Raw genomic sequence first — 18,412 nt, forward strand, 5'->3', positions numbered from 1 at the left:
CATGTTTATGAGTACTCTAGATGTTCAGTGGTGTTTCACTGTGATTTCAGCTTACATTTCCCAGATTACTAAAAAGGTGAGTATTTTTAGATATATTTGCATTCCATTTGTGTTCTCACTTCTTTTTTTAATTTAATTCAATTTAATTTTATTATGTTATGTTAATCACCATACATTACATCATTAGTTTTTGATGTAGTGTTCCATGATTCATTGTTTGTGTATAACACCCAGTGCTCCATTCAATGTCCACAATAGCCAAACTATGGAAAGAGCCAAGATGTCCATTGACAGATGAATGGATAAAGATGTGATACACACACACACACACACACACACACACACACACACACACACACACGATGGAATATTATGCAGCTGTCAAAAGGAATGAAATCTTGCCATTTGTGTTTTCACTTCTTATATTGAGTTTTTTTTAATCCATGAGCATCATATATTATCATTCCATTTTACTTAGATGTTATTTAAGGTTTTTCAATAAAATTTCTTAATTTTCCCATAAAGGACTTGCATGTCTCTTATCAAGATTTACTCCTAGGGAAAGGAGAACCCTCTTACACTGTTGGTGGGAGTACAAACTGGAAGACAATATAGAGGTTTGTCAAAAAGTTAAAAATAGAGCTTCTCTATGACCCAGCAATTGCACTATTAGGTATTTGTTCAAAGGATACAAACAGTGATTTGAAGGGGCACATGCACCCCAATGTTTATAGCAGCAATGTCCACAATAGCCAAAATATGGAAAGAGTCCAGATGTCCATCAACAGATGAATGGATAAAGAAGATGTGTGTACATATACAATGAAATATTACTCAGCCATCAAAAGGAATGAAATTGCCATTTGCAATGATGTGGATGGAACTGGAGGTTATTATGCTAGGTGAAATAAGTCAGTCAGAGAAAGACAAATACCATATGATTTCACTCATATGTGGGATTTAAGAAACAGAACAGATGAACATAGGGGAAAGGAAGGAAACATAAGACAAAAACAGAGAGAGAAACCATAAGAGACTCTTAACTATAGTAAACAAACTGAGGGTACTGGATGGGAGGTGGGTGGGGAGATGGTGTAACTGGGTGATGGGCATTAAGGAGGGCACTTGATGCAATGAGCACTGGGTGTTATATGCAACTGATGAATCACTAAATTCTACCTCTGAAACTAATAATACACTATATGTTAATTAAATTGAATTTAGAAAAATAAATGAAAACTAAAAAAGATTTACTCCCACGTATTTAGGTATTTTGTCTTGTTGCTATTGTAAATGGTACTTTTAAGATTACTCTTTCTAACTTGTTTCTGGTATTTAGAAAGGCAATTCAATTTTATTTGTTGATTTTTTAAATTCAGAAACCTTATTAATTAAGTCCAATAGTTTGTCTAGAGACCTTTTAAGTTATTCCATATCGGAAATTGTATTATCTTCAAACGAGAGTTTCGTGGTTTCTTTTTTAATGCTTATGCCATATCTTTTCTTTTTTTTTTTCATTTACTTCTATTTTCAGGGGGTAGGGAGGGTGTTTATTTATTTATTTATTTTCTCCCAAGTTTTTATTTAAATCCGTTAGTTAACATATAGTGTAATATCAGTTTCAGGTGTAGAATTTACACTTCCATACAACATTGGATGCTCATCATGACAATTGTACTCCTTAATCCCCATTGCCTATTTCACCCATCCCCCACCTACCTCCCCTCTGATAACCATCAGTTTGTTCTCTATAGTTAAGAGTCTGTTTCTTGGTTTTCCTCTCTCCCCTGTCCCCCACCACGTTTGTTTGTTTTGTTTCTTAAATTCCACATGTGAGTAAAATCATATGGTATTTGTCTTTCTCTGACTGACTTATTATTTCGCTTCGCATAATACCCTCTAGCTCCATCCACATCCTTGCAAATGTCTTTCTTTTTTTTTCATTCTTACCACACTGGCTAAGATCTCTGGTTCAATATTGAATACTCATGATGGTGAATATCTTTGTCATAAAATAGAGAATATAATAAAAGTCATGGTAGTGGATATCCTTGTTATCTTACAGGGAATGTGTTTGACTATTTGGCATTAATTATAGCATATGTATGTATCTCTAAACAATGTTATTATACATATAACATGATGTTAAATCAAACTTTTATTTCTTTTTTTTATGGTGAAAAAATTTAGATTTAGCCGGTTGGACTCAGTTTGATGATCCCAATTTTGTTGGCAATGTCCATAGCATCATAGTCAGGAGCCAGTCAAATATATGCCTTCTTATCTCCATCAGGCCTGATCAGAATATTGACTTTGGCCACATCAATGTCATAGAGCTTCTTCATAGCCTGTTTGACCTGGTGCTTGTTAGCCTTGACATCCACAGTGAAAACAAGTGTGTTGTTGTCTTCTATTTTCTTCATAGCTGACTGGGTAGTCAGGGGGGACTTGATGATGGCATAGTGATCACACTCGTTGCTCCTGGGGATGCTCCTCCGAGGATATTTGGGTTGCCTTTGGAGACGCAGTGTCTTGGACCCTTGGAATGTAGGTGACATCTGAATCTTTTCTGTGTGACTGTAGATGCCTTTCAGCATGCTTTCTTGGCCTTCAAATCTTTTGCTTTGGCTTCGCCTTTGGGAGGGGCACCTTCTTCACCTTAGTCGCCATCTTCATGAAAGGGATTTCCGAGGTTCATTTCCAGGGGCTTATAGAGTCAAGTTTCCTCAGTCTTTTATCTCTGACAAAAAATAAAAAATAAAAAACCAAACCAAACAAACAAAAGAACCGAATAACTTAACTTTTGTACATTGATAGGTTTGTGGTTATTGTTGTTCAGGATTTTTGTATCTATGTCCATGGATGAGACTGATCTGGAATTTTTTCTTTTTTGTGACGGATCTCATATCAAGATATTTTAACATCATAAAATGAGGTGAGGAGTTTTATTTCTATTCCCTGAAAATAGTTATCTAAGGATTGAGGTTATTGTTTAAGTCATCATTATCCTTATTGATTTTTTTCTGCTTTATCTATCAATCATTGAGGTAATTATGATACTCTTTCGCTAAGATTGGATTTTTTTCCTCCTGTTGAGTTAGTATGTTTTACATATATAGTGAGTATTGAACATGTGGCTTTATTCTTAGTTCATTATATTGTGCTTTTTATTTATTACACTTTGAGTATTTGCTAAAATATCCCTATAAAAATTTGGGGGGCACAGCACTTTTTTTGAGAGAGAGAGCAGGGGAGGGACAAAAGGAAAGGGAGAGAGAAGATCCCAAGCAGGCCCCACACCCAGCAGAAGCCCGATGTGGGGCTCAGTCTCACTGAGATCATGACCTGGGCTGAAATCAAGGGTTAGCTATGTGACCGACTGAGCCACCCAGGTCCCCCAGCACTGTTCTTTTTGAAACAGTTCTTAAATTCTGCTTTAATTCCTTTAAAAGATATAATCAGTTTTCCTCCTTTATCTTGAGTCAATTTTGTAAGTTACATTTCTCTAGGAATTCATCTACTTCATATTGTTTTCAAATTTATTGTATAAAGTTATTTATATGAAAAACTAATAAATATTTATTGAAGATATATTATGAATATGTACTATACTTTTGTGTTCTAGATTCTATTTTTTAAGTTTTTTAACAGCTTTTTTGAGATATAATTAACAAACTGCACATATAAAAGTGTAAAATTTTTTTTTCAATTTGGTAAGTTTTATATTTGCAAACATCCCTGAGACCATCACCACAATCAAGATAGTGAACATTATCCATTACCCCAAAAGTTTTTTCATGTTCCTTTATAATCCTTTCAGAGTATTCCACCCAGTGCCCGTGAATTAAGAGTTTTTTTTCTAAACCGCCTAATGGTAACAGGCACTACACCTTTGTGAGCTCCAGGCACTTTCCTTAAATGCCTTCAAGATGTTCCTTTCTCTGGCCTCAGGTGGTTTCCTCACACGCATGTGCAGACATCCTAGGTTCTCTCTCTGTGAAGCTCTCTCGAGTCAGACACTCTGTCCTGCAAACCCTAGCTTCTTTGGTCTCCCAGGACTTTCAGCTCTGTATTCTTGAAGAATCAACTCAGCAACTCAGGGAATCTGCCGTGCTCCACCTTGATTCCCCCTCCCTGCATCATGGCCTGGAAACTCTCAAGATAGTAAGTTGGGGCTATCACAGGACTCTCCTCATTTCTGTCATTTGTCATTTCTGTTCTGTCTCTTATTTTCTGTCTCTTAGGGACCACTGCCCTTTGTTCTTTGATGTTCAGTGTCTTGAAAACTGTTTTTTCATATGTTTTGTCTGGTTTTTTTTGCTTGTTTTAGGAAGGATGATAAATCTTGTCCCTGTTACTCCATCCTGCCCAGAGTGGAATATCCTTTTATGTTTTTAATATCTACAGCATCTTGTTTCCTTTTTCAATTCTTTTATTTTTCCTCTTTTCTCCCCTTGATTAAACTTGCCAGAGGTTTATCTAATTAGTCATTTTAAGGAACCAACTCTTGCTTCCTGATCTTTCCTTTTATGTGTATATTTTTCATTTCATTAATTTCCATTTTTTCTAACAGATTATAATATCAAGTCCTCATTTTCTTTTGTAAGCATTTAAGACAATAATCAGTAACACTTTAGCTGCATCTCATAAAGTTTGCTCTATACTGTTTTCTTTGTTCAATTCTAAAGAATTTAAAAATTTTATCATAGTTTTTTCTTTGATTCATGAATTTTTAGAAATATTTTAATAGATTTTTACTTTCTTTTTATTATTAATTTCCAACTTAATTACATTGTAGCCAGAGAAATTTATCTTTGAGATATAGTTGATAGACGATAAACTGTACATATTTAAAGTACATAATCTGACAAGTTGTAGCATATATAAACACTCATGACACCATTACCACAATCAAGATAATTAAGTTATCCATCACTCAGAAGATTCCTGATGTTCCTTTGTTCTTTGATCAGGCTTCTAATAGATCAGGCTGAATAACAGAATTTTTTTTTTAATATTTTATTTGACAGAGAGAGACACAGCGAGAGAGGGAACACAAGCAGGGGGAGTGGGAGAGGGAGAAGCAGGCTTCCCGCTGAGCAAGGAGCCCGATGTGGGGCTCGATTCCAGGACCCTGGGATCATGACCTGAGCTAAAGGCAGACGCTTAACGACTGAGCCACCCAGGCGCCCCAACAGAATTTTTTTCTTATCAAACTTTGTTTTAATGGGTCTTAAAATTCTGTGAAAGGTTTTAGGTCAAGTTGTTTCCATTAAAAATTACCAATTGTTTTAAATTTGCCACACACAAAAACAAATAGCCCACAAAACATTCTGATGCACACAAAAGTTGAAGAAGCGCTATTCTAGAGAGAGTATCTACATGTTAGTTAGACTTTCTTTCTCCTGAAGAGGATTACATAACCTCACAGTTCAAGGGTGGCTGAGACCCATGCTCAGTTTTTCTCTCTAGTCCTGTTTTGTTCCACAATGTCTTCTCCACTGGGCTCTTCAGCTGACAGATTATTGTGTCTTAAAGTTTCATAGTCCTCGTTGCCAATGCTTACTGCTGGGGATTCACAGACTTTAGCAGAGAGCTATTGCTACATTTTCTCTTTTTCCTCAATTTTATGTTGCTTTCTGCTTTTCACTTCTGTTATCTCCATTTCCCCCTTTTGTCTATTTTTCTTTCCAGGTTTTTTCCTGAGCACACTGTGCTCTGCATGACACACTGTCCTAAACTACCACCTTTTCCTCTCATAACAGGACAGACTATTTTTTAAAGATTTTATTTTTATTTATTCATAAGAGAGAGAGAGAGGCAGAGGGAGAAGCAGGCTCCCTGCTGAGCAGGGAGCCTGAGGCAGGACTCGATCCCAGGACCCTGGGATCGTGACCTGAGCTGAAGGCAGACGCTTAACTATCTGAGCCACCCAGGCACCCAACAGGATGGACTATTAATTACTCTTCAGGAAACTATAATTTTGGCACAAGAGTACTGGCTTCTTGGTGGTGCCAAAAGGAAGACATTTCCACTTGTAAGCAATTCCTAAAAATACTTTTATATACTTTCTTTTTCCTGAGAAGAATCACTGGATTCCTCACTAAACTAAAATATTTTGAGGACAGGACTTGTGTTATGAAAAGTGACAGTCCTCCAAGGCAAACACTCCTTTTCAAAAAAATTGTGGTAAAATACATATAACATAAAATTTACCATTTTAACTGTTTTTTGTTTTTTGGTTTTTTTTTAGTGTACCGTTCAGTGGCACTAAAGTACATTGTTATTGTTGTGCAACCATCACCACCATTCATCTCCAGAACTCTTCCTCCTGCAAAACAGAAACTTAGTACTCATTAAAAAATAATTCCCTACTCTTCCCACCAGCCCCTGCCAACCACCATTCTATTTTCTGTCTCTATGAATTTGACTACTCTAGGTATCTCATGTAAATGGAATCATGCAGTATTTATCTTTTTGTGACTAGGTTATTTCACTTAATGTCCTCAAGATTCATCTATGCTGTAGCATGTGTCAGAATTATTTTCCTTTTTCAGGCTCTGAATAATATTCAACACTAATAAGTGGAATGCTCTATAGCTGACCTAACTACAAGTATATTTTCAGTTTCCTTGTTCTTGTCTCTCTGCCAGTACCCACTAACAATCATCTTCATTTTGTTACTTAGACTCTTGTTCTCTCTTTTTCTTTCGTTCAGACTTAGAGTCTCTGGTTGTTGTCTTAGTTCCTGATTTTATTCTGTTCCTCACTCGGCTTTCATTGACTAAACTCTGGCAACTTGTCACTTCCTCAGTTTCTGACCTCAATGTAGTCACTACATTTTGGATTCTTTTCACTGACTGCTCACCAGTTATGAGAAAGAAGGAGGATCCATCATACTCCATCCCACTAGGCATCAGAGTAAGTTAAGATTACTGGGGTAGGAGCTATTGTGTTAGACTGAACAGACATGGGCACCAGCACATACCCATGGCATGTGACCCCCCACCACAAGACACAGGAAAAGAAATAATGGGTTGAAAATCAAGCTAACTCTCCTCAGACAGACTCTGCTGGCTCTGTCTCTCTCAAAGAACCAGATGACTATTGTCATGCTGAACCTCTCAGAGGAGAGAGAGTTCCTAGAGCCTTTATAATGTAACTCAATAGATTGATGGTTTTGAGACAGACCCGGGAAATTTCTGTGTACCCAACTTGGCATTGGCCTATGCAACATCCAGCAAGTGACCCTGAAATCTTCCCATCTGTTTCATTTCTTGGGGGCTTTGAAGCAGTGCTGTAGCAGCATGCCAAAGCAGACTGCCTAGAAGAGAGGCCTATGAAACATAACAGCAGCTGGAGGTTTGCAGTAGGGCCTTGTGGTAGCAGAGGGAAGTGTCACACAGCTTTAGGAAGAGCCACTGGACAGAAAAACAGAAACATGCTGAACAGCTGCATCAGACCATAGGTGTGACAGGGGTTCAAAATCAACTGTCCACAGAAATTCTTTGTCTTCACTGAAATGTGCTTCCCCTGGAGGGAAATTCCTTAGTCCTTAAAAACAAAAGCAAGCAAAAAAAAAAACCCTTCTACCATCTTTCTGCTGGCTGTAAGTGTACTAATCTCTCCTCTTGAGAACTTCCCACCTTCTTTTATTAAGTCAGTATTTCTGAATGTCAGTTTTGAGCCAAAAATCATGTTAGCCTCTTTGACAGAAAGATGATGGTCCTTGTGTTCAATAAACTTTTATCTTTCCTTTTTCTTTCCCTTCTGGTACCAGGATGGGCTCTTTAACTTTACTGGGGACAAGTGCTAGTTTTTCTAAATAGCCAAATGCTATGAAGCTCTTGGTAATAATAGCTACTTTTCTTAAAGTGCCTATTACATATCAGGCACTTTACAGATATCGATAATCTTCCCAGCAATCACTAGGGTTGAATTATTCTTCCTATTTTGAAGATAAGGAAACCAAGACTCAAAGAAATTAAATAATTTCCCAAATCATAAAAGTAGTGAGTTAGAGGTAAAAACTGAAACAGTTCTTCTTATATTATGCTATTAGTTGAGAAAAGTTCATTTTGGAGTTGGAACTCCTTGGAAACTCACTCTGCTATTTACCAAGTCATAAGTAATTCAACATTAAAAAGCTAGTTAATCAATAAAAACAAGATGCCCATAACAATACTTTTTAGAAATGTCAATTTGCTTCTACCATCATCCTCCTTTTACTGAGATTGTGTCTTAAATAGGCATTTGTCCTTCAAATAAATGGAAACCCTCTGCTAACCCTGTTTTTAGCATAAAAAAAAGTTTAAACCTAATTTGGTTTTTTTTTAGTGGCCTAGCACCAGGATTAGGGAAGACACATATTAATAATTTTGTAGGTGAGACATTCATGTGATAATAAAGGCAACTGTAGAACATTGTGCAGGCTTGGTTTTCTGATACCGTTTTATAAATGTTCTACCATATGAGTAACTATTACTTTGGTCCCTAGCCCTTTAAGAGGAAACTTAAGATTCTTATAAATTAACAAATTTCCCCAAACAAATAAAAATTAATAAAATTTATTTTTCCTAAAAATTCTTAGAGATATTTCCTTTATCTGCATATGTTTGAATATGTTTAATAAAATGTATTAGTTATTTAAAATGGGTCTATTAATAAAATTAGTCATAATACTACCTGAGATAATGTCACAGTATTTCTTATTTATGTACAGTGATACTAAATAGAACTGTGGTTAAATGGACACACACTTAGCTAAAGTTTGAATTACACTTAAAGCCTAAGTTTGTCTGCTATCTCACTGTTAACCACATTTCTTGACAAATGTCTGAGTTTGGAAAATCAGAAAATCCATGATGGCTAATGTTAACATTCACAGATATAGAAATTTGAGTCTGGAATATTGAATAAGGGATCTCCTAGTACAGGGGTAGGCACCCTATGGATAACAGGTCAAATCTGGCCTGTTGTCTATTTTCATAAATAATGTTTTATTGGAATACAACCACACTTATTTGTTTACCTATTGTCTATAATGCCTTTCATATTACAACAGCAGAGTTGAGTAGTTGTAACGAGATGTTATGACTCACAAGGCAGAAATATTTATTATCTTGTCCTTTACAAAAAGTTTGCTAACTCCTCATTTAGTTCAATCTTTTCAATATGTAGATAAGTACATATTTCTTTTTTTTTTTTTTAGATTTATTTATTTGAGAGAGAGAGACAGACAGAGAGAGTGAGTGCGGGGAGGGGCAGAGGGAGAGAATCTTCAAGCAGACTCCCTGACACAGGGCTCAATCCCAGGACCCAGAGATCATGACCTAAGCCAAAATCAGAGTCGGACACTCAACCGACTGAGCCATCCAGGTTCCCAAATAAGGACCTATTTCCAGATCCTTTGATATTTTCATAGATCTTAGTAAGTGTCATGCTTTGTTAAATATATGAATGTGTTCTTTAGCCAAAACTCACCGTCTTTTCCTACATGCCTTACCATTCTCAAGACAAGTACATATTTGTCACACATATTATTGATATTCTCTTTTAACAGAAACTCTTTTGTGTTAGCTAATTTTCTGAATATTTTATTCTCATATCTTTTTCAAAACCTTTTTCAAATATTAAGAGTTGTTTTACAATAAATAATCTATCTTGGCTATTAGTCTTTACAATGAAAATATGTTTAAATATTACAAGTTTTGCATTTTACAGTAAAAGGCCCAAAGGTAGCAAAAACCTTTAATTAAAGTATTGAGTATTACAGGCATATCACAGAGACATATTGAGGGTTCAGTTCCAAACCAGTAAAGCAAATAATGCAATTAAGCAAGTCAAATGAATTTTTTGGCTTCCCAGTGCATATAAAAGTTATGTTTATAACATACTGCAGTATATTAAGTGTACAATAGCATTATATCTAAAAAATGTGCATACCTTAATTTTAAAATCTTGTTTGAAATGCTGAGCATCATCTGAGCTTTCAGCAAGTCATCATGTTTTTGCTGGTAGAAGGTCTTGCTGTGATGTTGGTGGCTGCTGACTGATCAGAAAGGTTGGGGTGGCAGGGGCAGTTTCTTAAAATAAGATAAAAGTGAAGTTTATCACATCAATTGACTCTTCCTTTCATGAACGATTTCTCTGTAGTATGCCATGCTATTTGGTAGCATTTTACCCACTTCTCAAGTTTTATCATCAGATTGCAAATCAGTCCCATCTTCAGGTTCCACTTCTAATTCTAGTTCTCTTGCCATTTCCACCACATCTGCAGTAATTTCCTCCACTGAAGTCTTGAACCCCTTAAGGTCATCCATGAAGTTGGGAATCAACTTCTCCCAAACTCCTGTGAATGTTGATATTTTAACCTCTTCCCATGAATCACAAATGTTCTTAATGGCATCTAGAATAGTGAGTCCTTTCCAAAAGGTTTTCCATTTATTTGGCCCAGATCCATCAGATAAGTCACTATCTATGGCAGCTATAGCCTTATGAAATGTATTTCCTTGACCCAAGGGCTGCAGAATAGACGTTGTGTTCGTAGGTATGAAAACAACATTAATCTTATTGTACATCTCTATCAGAGCTCTTGGGAGACCAAGTACATTGCCAATGAGCAGTAATATTTTGAAAGGAATCCTTTTTTCTGAACAGTAGGTCTCAACAGTGGGTTTAAAATATTCAGTAAGCTATGTTATAAACAGATGTGTTGTCATCAAGCTTTGTTGTTCCATTTATAGAGCACAGGCACAGATTTGGTGTAAATCTTAAAGACCTTCAGATTTTCAAAAAGGTCAATGAGCATTGGCTTCAACTTAAAATCATCAGTTGCATTAGCCCCTAACAGGAGAGTCAGCTTGTCCTTTGAAACTTTGAAGCTAGTATCTAGCTATGAAAGTCCCAGATGGCGTCTTCTTCCTATTGAAGGCTATTTTGTCTACATTGAAAATCTGTTGTTTAGTGTGGCCACCTTGATTAATTATCTTTGCTGGATCTTCTGGACAATTTGTGCAGTTTCTACATCAGCTCTTGCTGCTTTACTTTGCCCTTTTAAGTACTAGAGATGGCTTAAAACCTCAGGAAGTAACCTCTCCTAGCTTCAAATTTCTTATTCAGCTTCCTCACCTCTCTCAGCCTTCATAAAATTGAAGAGAATTAGGGTCTTGCTCTAGATGAGGCTTTGGCTTAAGGGAATGTTGTGGCTGGTTTGATCTTCTATCCAGACCACTAAAACTGACCATGTCAGCAATAAAGCTATTTTGCTTTCTTATCATTCATGTGTTCACTGGAGTAGTACTTTTATTTTCCTTCAAGAACTTTTCCTTTGGGTTTGCAATTTGGCTAACCAGCACATGAGGCTTAGGTTTTGGCCTCCCTCAGCTTTCAACATGCCTTCTTCACTAAGCTTAATCATTTCTAGCTTTTGATTTAAAGTGAATGACATGTGACTCTTCCTTTCACTTGAATACTTAGAGGCCATTATAGTCTATTAATGGACCTAATTTCAATATTGTTGTGTCTCAGGGAAAAGAGAGGCCCTAGAGGGAAAGGGACGGACATGGCTGGTTAGTACAGCAGTCAGAACATGCACATTTAGGGGCACCTGGGTGGCTCAGTTGTTAAGCGTCTGCCTTTGGCTCAGGTCATGATCCCTCGAGTCCCGCCTCGAGCCCTGCCTCCGTGGGAAGCCTGCTTCTCCCTCCCTCACTCCCCCTGCTAGTGTTCCTTCTCTCGCTGTGTCTCTCTCTGTCAAATAAATAAATAAAATCTTAAAAAAAAAGAACATGCACATTTATCAAGTTTGCCATCTTATATGGGTGTAGTTCATGGTGCCCCAAAACAACTGCAATAGTAACATCAAAGATTACTAATCACAGATCACTATAACAAATATAATAATAATGAAAAAGTTTGAAATATTGAGAGAATTACCAAAATGTGACACACAGACATAAAGTGAACAAATATTTAGAAAAATAGTGCTGATAGACTTGCTCGATGCAGGATTGCCGCAAACCTTTAATTTGCAAAAAACACATCTGTGAAGCAAGATAAAGTGAAGGATAATAAAACAAAGTAGAAATAAAAAACATTTATTCAAGAAGACATTGAATATCTCCAATACAAGGTCCTATACTGGGCCTACATATTTAAAAATGACCAAGACCTCCTACAGCTTGTGCCTTTGAAAAGCTAGAATCCTTTGGGGGAAAACAGACATATAAGCAGAAAATGGATATAAGGAAGATCCCAAATAATGATTACATTATTCATTCTTTCCCATTAGAGTTATCTGAATTTCAGTATCTGAACATATTAATATCCTTCTAAATCTTCAACTGTACTTCCACTGAAGCAAATTTCTATTGTGCACTTCGCTCTGAAGAGAATCCTCTGGCTTTAACTACATTTTTAAAATACAGGAATACTGGATTTTTTTCCCAGCTTTATTGAAATATAATTGACACATAACATTTTGTAAGTTTAGGGTATATAGTGTGTTGATTTGAGAGGAATACTGCTTTTATAAAACACATAGCATCACTAGGTAATATAATAATGCTAAAGCAAGCTTTTGTTGTCTGTAGTTGTTTTTATCAGGATAATGATTTTATTCATAGTAGATACAAATCTGTGGAACAAACCAACAATGTTATAATGGTATTTTGCTCTATTGAATGGTAATCCAATTATTTTCCCTGGACTCCTATTTTTTTCATACTGTCCCCTCTCTTCTTCTTTCTTTAAATAAAACATTTCATCCTAGAAGTCTTTGTCCTTTTCTTATAAATTCCCATTACTTTCTTATATTATTCCCAAGAAATGTTAAATCTGAGATTCAGTAATTTAAGCACTTGACAGTTTTAAGGTTAAAACATACTAGGTTATTCAACGAATGTACATAGTGCTTTATATTCAAAAGGTATTCTTTATCCTTGTGGATGAGTTTAATTCTCTCTATAAGAAAACCAACATAACCCAAAAGATTTTGCCTGGTTTTAATAGTGAGAGACAGCACAAACAGAATTGAAAATCTGGATTGCAAGGCCGAGGTTATGTTGCCTTTCATTTTACAGTGATGGAGACTGAACTGGTGAAAAAAGGGTAATCAGTTTGAAAATCCTTATTTTGATGATCTACTCTCTGTTTCCTTGGAAACAGAGCTGGCAGCCAGAATCGCTGGCATTATGTTTTCTTTTCTTTTTAGGCTTTGAAACATCCAAGGGAAGGTGAGGTTTTGTGGCTATAATCCGTAGAATCTGACTTAATTTCAAAAAAATTCAAAAAAATTAAAACAAATTAAATTAAATTAAAAACAAACATTTATTGAATGCCTACTACATATAAGGTATAGGAGGTAAAATTAACAAGTTTGAGAAAGAGCTTTAAACCAATTGAATGGGATAAATTTTAGCTTCTAAGAGCCAGTCTATTATATATTTGGGTCTTGGTTTTGTTTTAAGAAAAAGAGGGAGGAAATAGACCTTATTAGAAAAAAACCCTATAGTATAAGAGTAGTACATTGAGACTAGTTAGGGAAATTAATTTTAGAAAACAACTAGATTCCCACACCAGACAGCACGATTCTGTCTTCCTGTGTACAAAAGCTGGATAACATGAGGGGGGTTACTATTGAGAAAACAGTTTTTGCTTCCAGGAAATTAAACAAACAAAAACTAAAGGGAACTTAAATAAACCTAAAATGTTTTCTGAGAAACTGATGTATTAATGAATTTACTAAATATTCAGTTGAGGGGTGACTGTCAATGATTATAATATTCCTTTATGAAAGTTTGCATTAATTTAAGTTTTAAAAGACAATTCAATTAAAATATCATAAACTTTCAGAAATCATTTGTCAAATACCTTCATTTTACATATGAAAAAACTGAGGCCTAAGGAGATGGAGACACTTGCCCTAAATCATACCTGGGTGGCAGAACTGGAAGTTCTAGAACTGAGATTTCTTGATTACCAGTGTTCTTTAGTGCTCTATTAATAATAAAATTCACTGAGGTTTCATTTTGCAAATATTTTAATTTTACACAATTCTTAGCAACTCATCTATTGTTTAAACACAAGATACCCACTATAAGAAATAAAAATACTATATGAAAAAAAAATACTATATGAACATATATCCAAATGAAAGAACCAACGAATGTGACCTTAACAGTTACATTTAAGTTCTGAGTGAACTATGAAGCTATATGCCTTTCAGAAAGTGTCAGAAGTAGACTTTATTAGAATGATCAAAAAGCCCCTTATTACTTTGAATTGTGGGAAGCCCACCTTCTTAATTCTTCTAATCACAACATCTAGCCATCTATTAACTCAATCACTCGGTAATTCAATGAGTACTCTTTGAGCCCCTATTATATTATGTATATAAATCATTTTTGTCTGGGATCCTTTTCCCCTAAACAGTTAAATACTTCCTCTTTTGCCCTCTAACACTCCGTGTTCATATCTCTGTAACACTTACCATACTATAGTACAATTATATTATGTACGTACTTTTAGACTCCTTGATATCAGTGACTCATTTATCTCTTACAAATCAGATTCAGTGGTCTCATTTAACTCTTTTTCTTAATCTCTGTTGTGGAGCTTGGCACATATAGTCAAATAAATGTCTCATCACCACATAATATCTATTTTTATTTTTCCCTTGATAAGAGAGACACAGGAAAGCAAGAGATCTATGTTAGCTGAGAAGACCAGGAAAGTTGGAGAGCAGGAGTGTGAAACACTGTTAACTAGGTCCTCACTATTGATCACCTCTTGCTGACCACCAAGGTCAGTTCTTTTTTTTTTTTTTTAAGATTTTTAAAATTTATTTATTTTCGAGAGCAAGAGAGGAGGGGGAGGAGCAGAGGGACAGACAAGCAGATGCCACACAGAGCCCGGTCCCACGACCCCAAGACAACGACCTGAGCCGAAATCAAGAACCAACTAAGCTACCCAGTACCCCCTGCCAAGTTCATTTCTTAAAACAGTAATTCCCAAGTATTTCCACCCTCTTTAAGCATCATCTCACTCCAATCCCTTATTTCCACCCAATGGGTTTTGTTCCTACCTAAAGATTAAGATCATCCAGTGAGAGTTTCCTCATCTTAATCCTCTCCATCTCAGTATTTTCTTTCTTCTCATGTTTCTTCATATTTTCTTCTTAAGGTATATTTCTCCTTCTCCTCTTCATTTAAGATCATTTTTTTTTTGGAGTGGGGAAAGCACAGAGGGAGAGGGAGAGAGAGAGTATTAAGCAAGTGGAGTCTGATGTGGGGCTTGATCTCACAAACCTGAGATCATGACCTGAGCCAAAATCAAAAGTTGGATGAGCCACCAACTTAGGCGCCCCTAAGATCATTCTTTTTTTTTTTTCCCCTAAGATCATTCTTTACTAGCTCTTATTTATCCACTTAAAAATGTATTTTGGGGGGACGCCTCAGTGGCTCAGTTGTTAAGCGTCTGCCTTTGGCTCAGGTCATGATCCCAGGACCCTGGGATTGAGCCCTGCATTGGGCTCCCTGCTTCGCAGGGAGCCTGTTTCTCCCTCTCCCACTCCCCCTGCTTGTGTTCCCTCTCACACTGTCTCTCTCTCTCTGTCAAATAAATAAATAAAAGGTGTCTTTCCAGCCTAAAAAAATTTTAGTGAACATACTACTTAAACTACTTTCATATATATATGAAAAGGCAGGGAGAATTGCCTGTATTTATAGCGTCCATTTTCTTCTACTAATTTTTTCTTAAAATACTTTAATCTGCTTTTTCTCCTCACTACTCAAGTGAAATAACATTCTTTAAGTGGCTTTTCCTTTATGACTTAAAATTTGTACAAGGAGTGCTAGGTAATAATACCCAAAAAACTAATTTAAAAGAAACTTGTCACCTACACCCTTTATCTGCTCTCATTCTAAACACACAGAAATTGTAGATATTTTACTACATTATTGAACCCTATAGAAAGAAATGAAAACCTTTAAATTCTATAGAGAGAAATCCATAACAGTGTGGAAACTCTGTAGCTCACAGTGATCGCTGAATAGGATTAAAAAAAATAATAATAATAAAAACCCAGCATCCCAGACCACATAATTTGTGGGGGTGATTCCAATTATCTATACTGCTTTCATTATGCAAAAACTGAAAAAAAAAAAAGCCAAGAAATTAATGTAAGTGGTCCCAGTCACAGAAAAGTCTCTACAACCTAGGAGAGGCACATGATGCTGCAGTATATAATTCAGGCTAAGGATGAGTTTACAAACCAAAAGTATAAGGCAGTTGAGATCTGACATCATGAGAGACAGCATTTACTATATATGGGAGAAATAACAATGAGGAATTCTAGATAATTCATAAATGGTCTTTAGAATGAAGATGTTTAAAATATGTTTAAAGAGATTTTTAAAATACAAATGAATTCCATAAGGTAAGAGTAAAATGTTATGAGATAAAAAGGACAGATGAATTTGAATTAAAAAATAGAAATTTTAGACATAAAAACATAATAACTGAAATAAGACACTTCTCAAGTGTATAGGACAAATAAACATTTAAGACCATGAATTGGGTGAACTAGATCACACAGGATAAAGAATGAGAGGCCAGGTGAGTAGGAGAAAACCCAGTGAAAAATAGTGTTAAGACAACAGAGAACAATGTTTTAAGTAAGTGGCAGAAAGATCAAGTATGACTGAAAAGTGTCCTTTGGATTTGGTAATTAGGTCAGTAGTTACCTTTGCAAGAGCAGTTGCCTTGGAGTGATGGTGAGGGAGACAAAAATTATGCCATATTGAGGCATGGATGGGAGGTGAGGAATTGGAGATAAGTAGGAACCTTGACTGAAATAAGGCAAGAGCTACAGGTGATAGTTGCAGGGAAGATTTTTCTTTTTTGAAATTAATGAGATTTAAGCATATTTACATGCTTTGGGAGAGGGAGGATAGCCTGGGAAAGACTGACAGAGACTTTAACTTGATAGAACTAATTTCCTGAAGAAAAAGGAGCAGGGGATGGGAACTAAAACACAACTAAAGGGATTTGCTTTTGATATCTTCTAAGGACAGCAAAGTACCATGCCAGGTATTGTTCCAAGCATTTTATTTATTTTTTGTTATTTTTTTAACATTTTATTTATTTGAGAGAGAGCAAGAGAGCAGGGGAAGGGGCAGAGGGAGAGGGAGAAGCGGATTCCCTGCTGAACAGGAAGGCTGATGCAGGGGTCCCTCCCAGCACCCTGGGATCATGACCTGAACCGAAGGCAGACGCTTAACCAACTGAGCCACCCAGGCATCCCTGTTCCAAGCATTTTAGATGTGTTAACTGAACTGGATGAAGATAATGAACTTGAGAATGAAGAGTTGAAGGAATGTTCATCTGAAAATAAAAATGATCTTTATGAAGATACAATTATGTACTAATAATTTGCTAAAAGAGAAGAGATGGTGCAAGGAGCTTAAAAAGTGGTGGTTTGAAGACTAGGAGAGGAAGTTGACCAGAAACATATAAAAGTATTTCTGAACAGTAATTCAAATGATTGTGTCATTTTCTCCAGCAGTGCTCAGATATATTGGTGTCAGAGCTCAGAGACAGACTATATTGACCCATGGTTGGAAGTCTGTAAGCAGACTAGGTTGGAAAGACAAGAGTTCAGGAAGTTGACAGCCCTGGCAGAGGGTGGTTAAGTGATGCTCACTGGGGTAAGGTTAGATATGAAAGGAAGTGAAGCCAGGAGGGGGATAATGATGGATATGTAAGAAGAAAGTAAAAAAGTAGAAACAGAAAGATTACAAACATAAAAAGTCCATTGACTATCCCACTCCTTTCTGAGGCAGCATGAAGGCCACCAGAAGAGTAAGTTCTGTCATCTTCAAGTTCAGGGTTTTCTCCATGTAGCAGTATAGTCTACTGACCAGCATCACTGGCATCACCTGGAAGCTTGTTAGAAATGCAGAATCTGAAGCCCCACTCCAGAAATGCTGAATCAGAATCTGCTTAATAGAATCTCCAAGTGATTCTTATCATATTAAATTTAAGAAGCACTGAGATAAGAGTGTAGATTCACCCTTGGTTTATGTGTGTTGGTCATGATATGCTAGGAGAAGCAAGAGGCAGACATTCTGAGCTCCCACACTCAATGAATTTATTACCTTTTTTATGTATAACTTAAATCCTTTTCCAAATGATTTGTCATCCTGCACACTAACTTTTCCCTAATTCCATCCCACACTGCAGGTGCTCTTATATCTGAACATCACGGGTTTGCACAAGAAACCATAAGCTTCCTTTCAGTTTTAAAATTCTTTGATTTTATCATAGCCAAACATCCTCTCCATAGAAAAAAATACATGAAAATCAGTAAAACTGAAATGAAGTGAAATTTAGTCAGTGAGAAAAGTAATTC

The 18,412-nt window shown here is 36.1% G+C and overlaps 1 pseudogene; it reads right to left on the bottom strand.

Annotated features, from left to right (window-relative positions):
• Positions 1 to 2,264: 2,264 nt before the first annotated feature.
• On the bottom strand, positions 2,265 to 2,597 carry LOC114224312 (large ribosomal subunit protein uL23 pseudogene; annotated as a pseudogene).
• Between the last annotated feature and the right edge of the window lie 15,815 nt (positions 2,598 to 18,412).

The sequence above is a fragment of the Eumetopias jubatus genome, unplaced genomic scaffold (genome assembly GCF_037043125.1).
Source record: "Eumetopias jubatus isolate StellerSeaLion01/CBP00866 unplaced genomic scaffold, mEumJub1_p1.0 scaffold_3, whole genome shotgun sequence".
Lineage (NCBI taxonomy): Eukaryota > Metazoa > Chordata > Mammalia > Carnivora > Otariidae > Eumetopias > Eumetopias jubatus.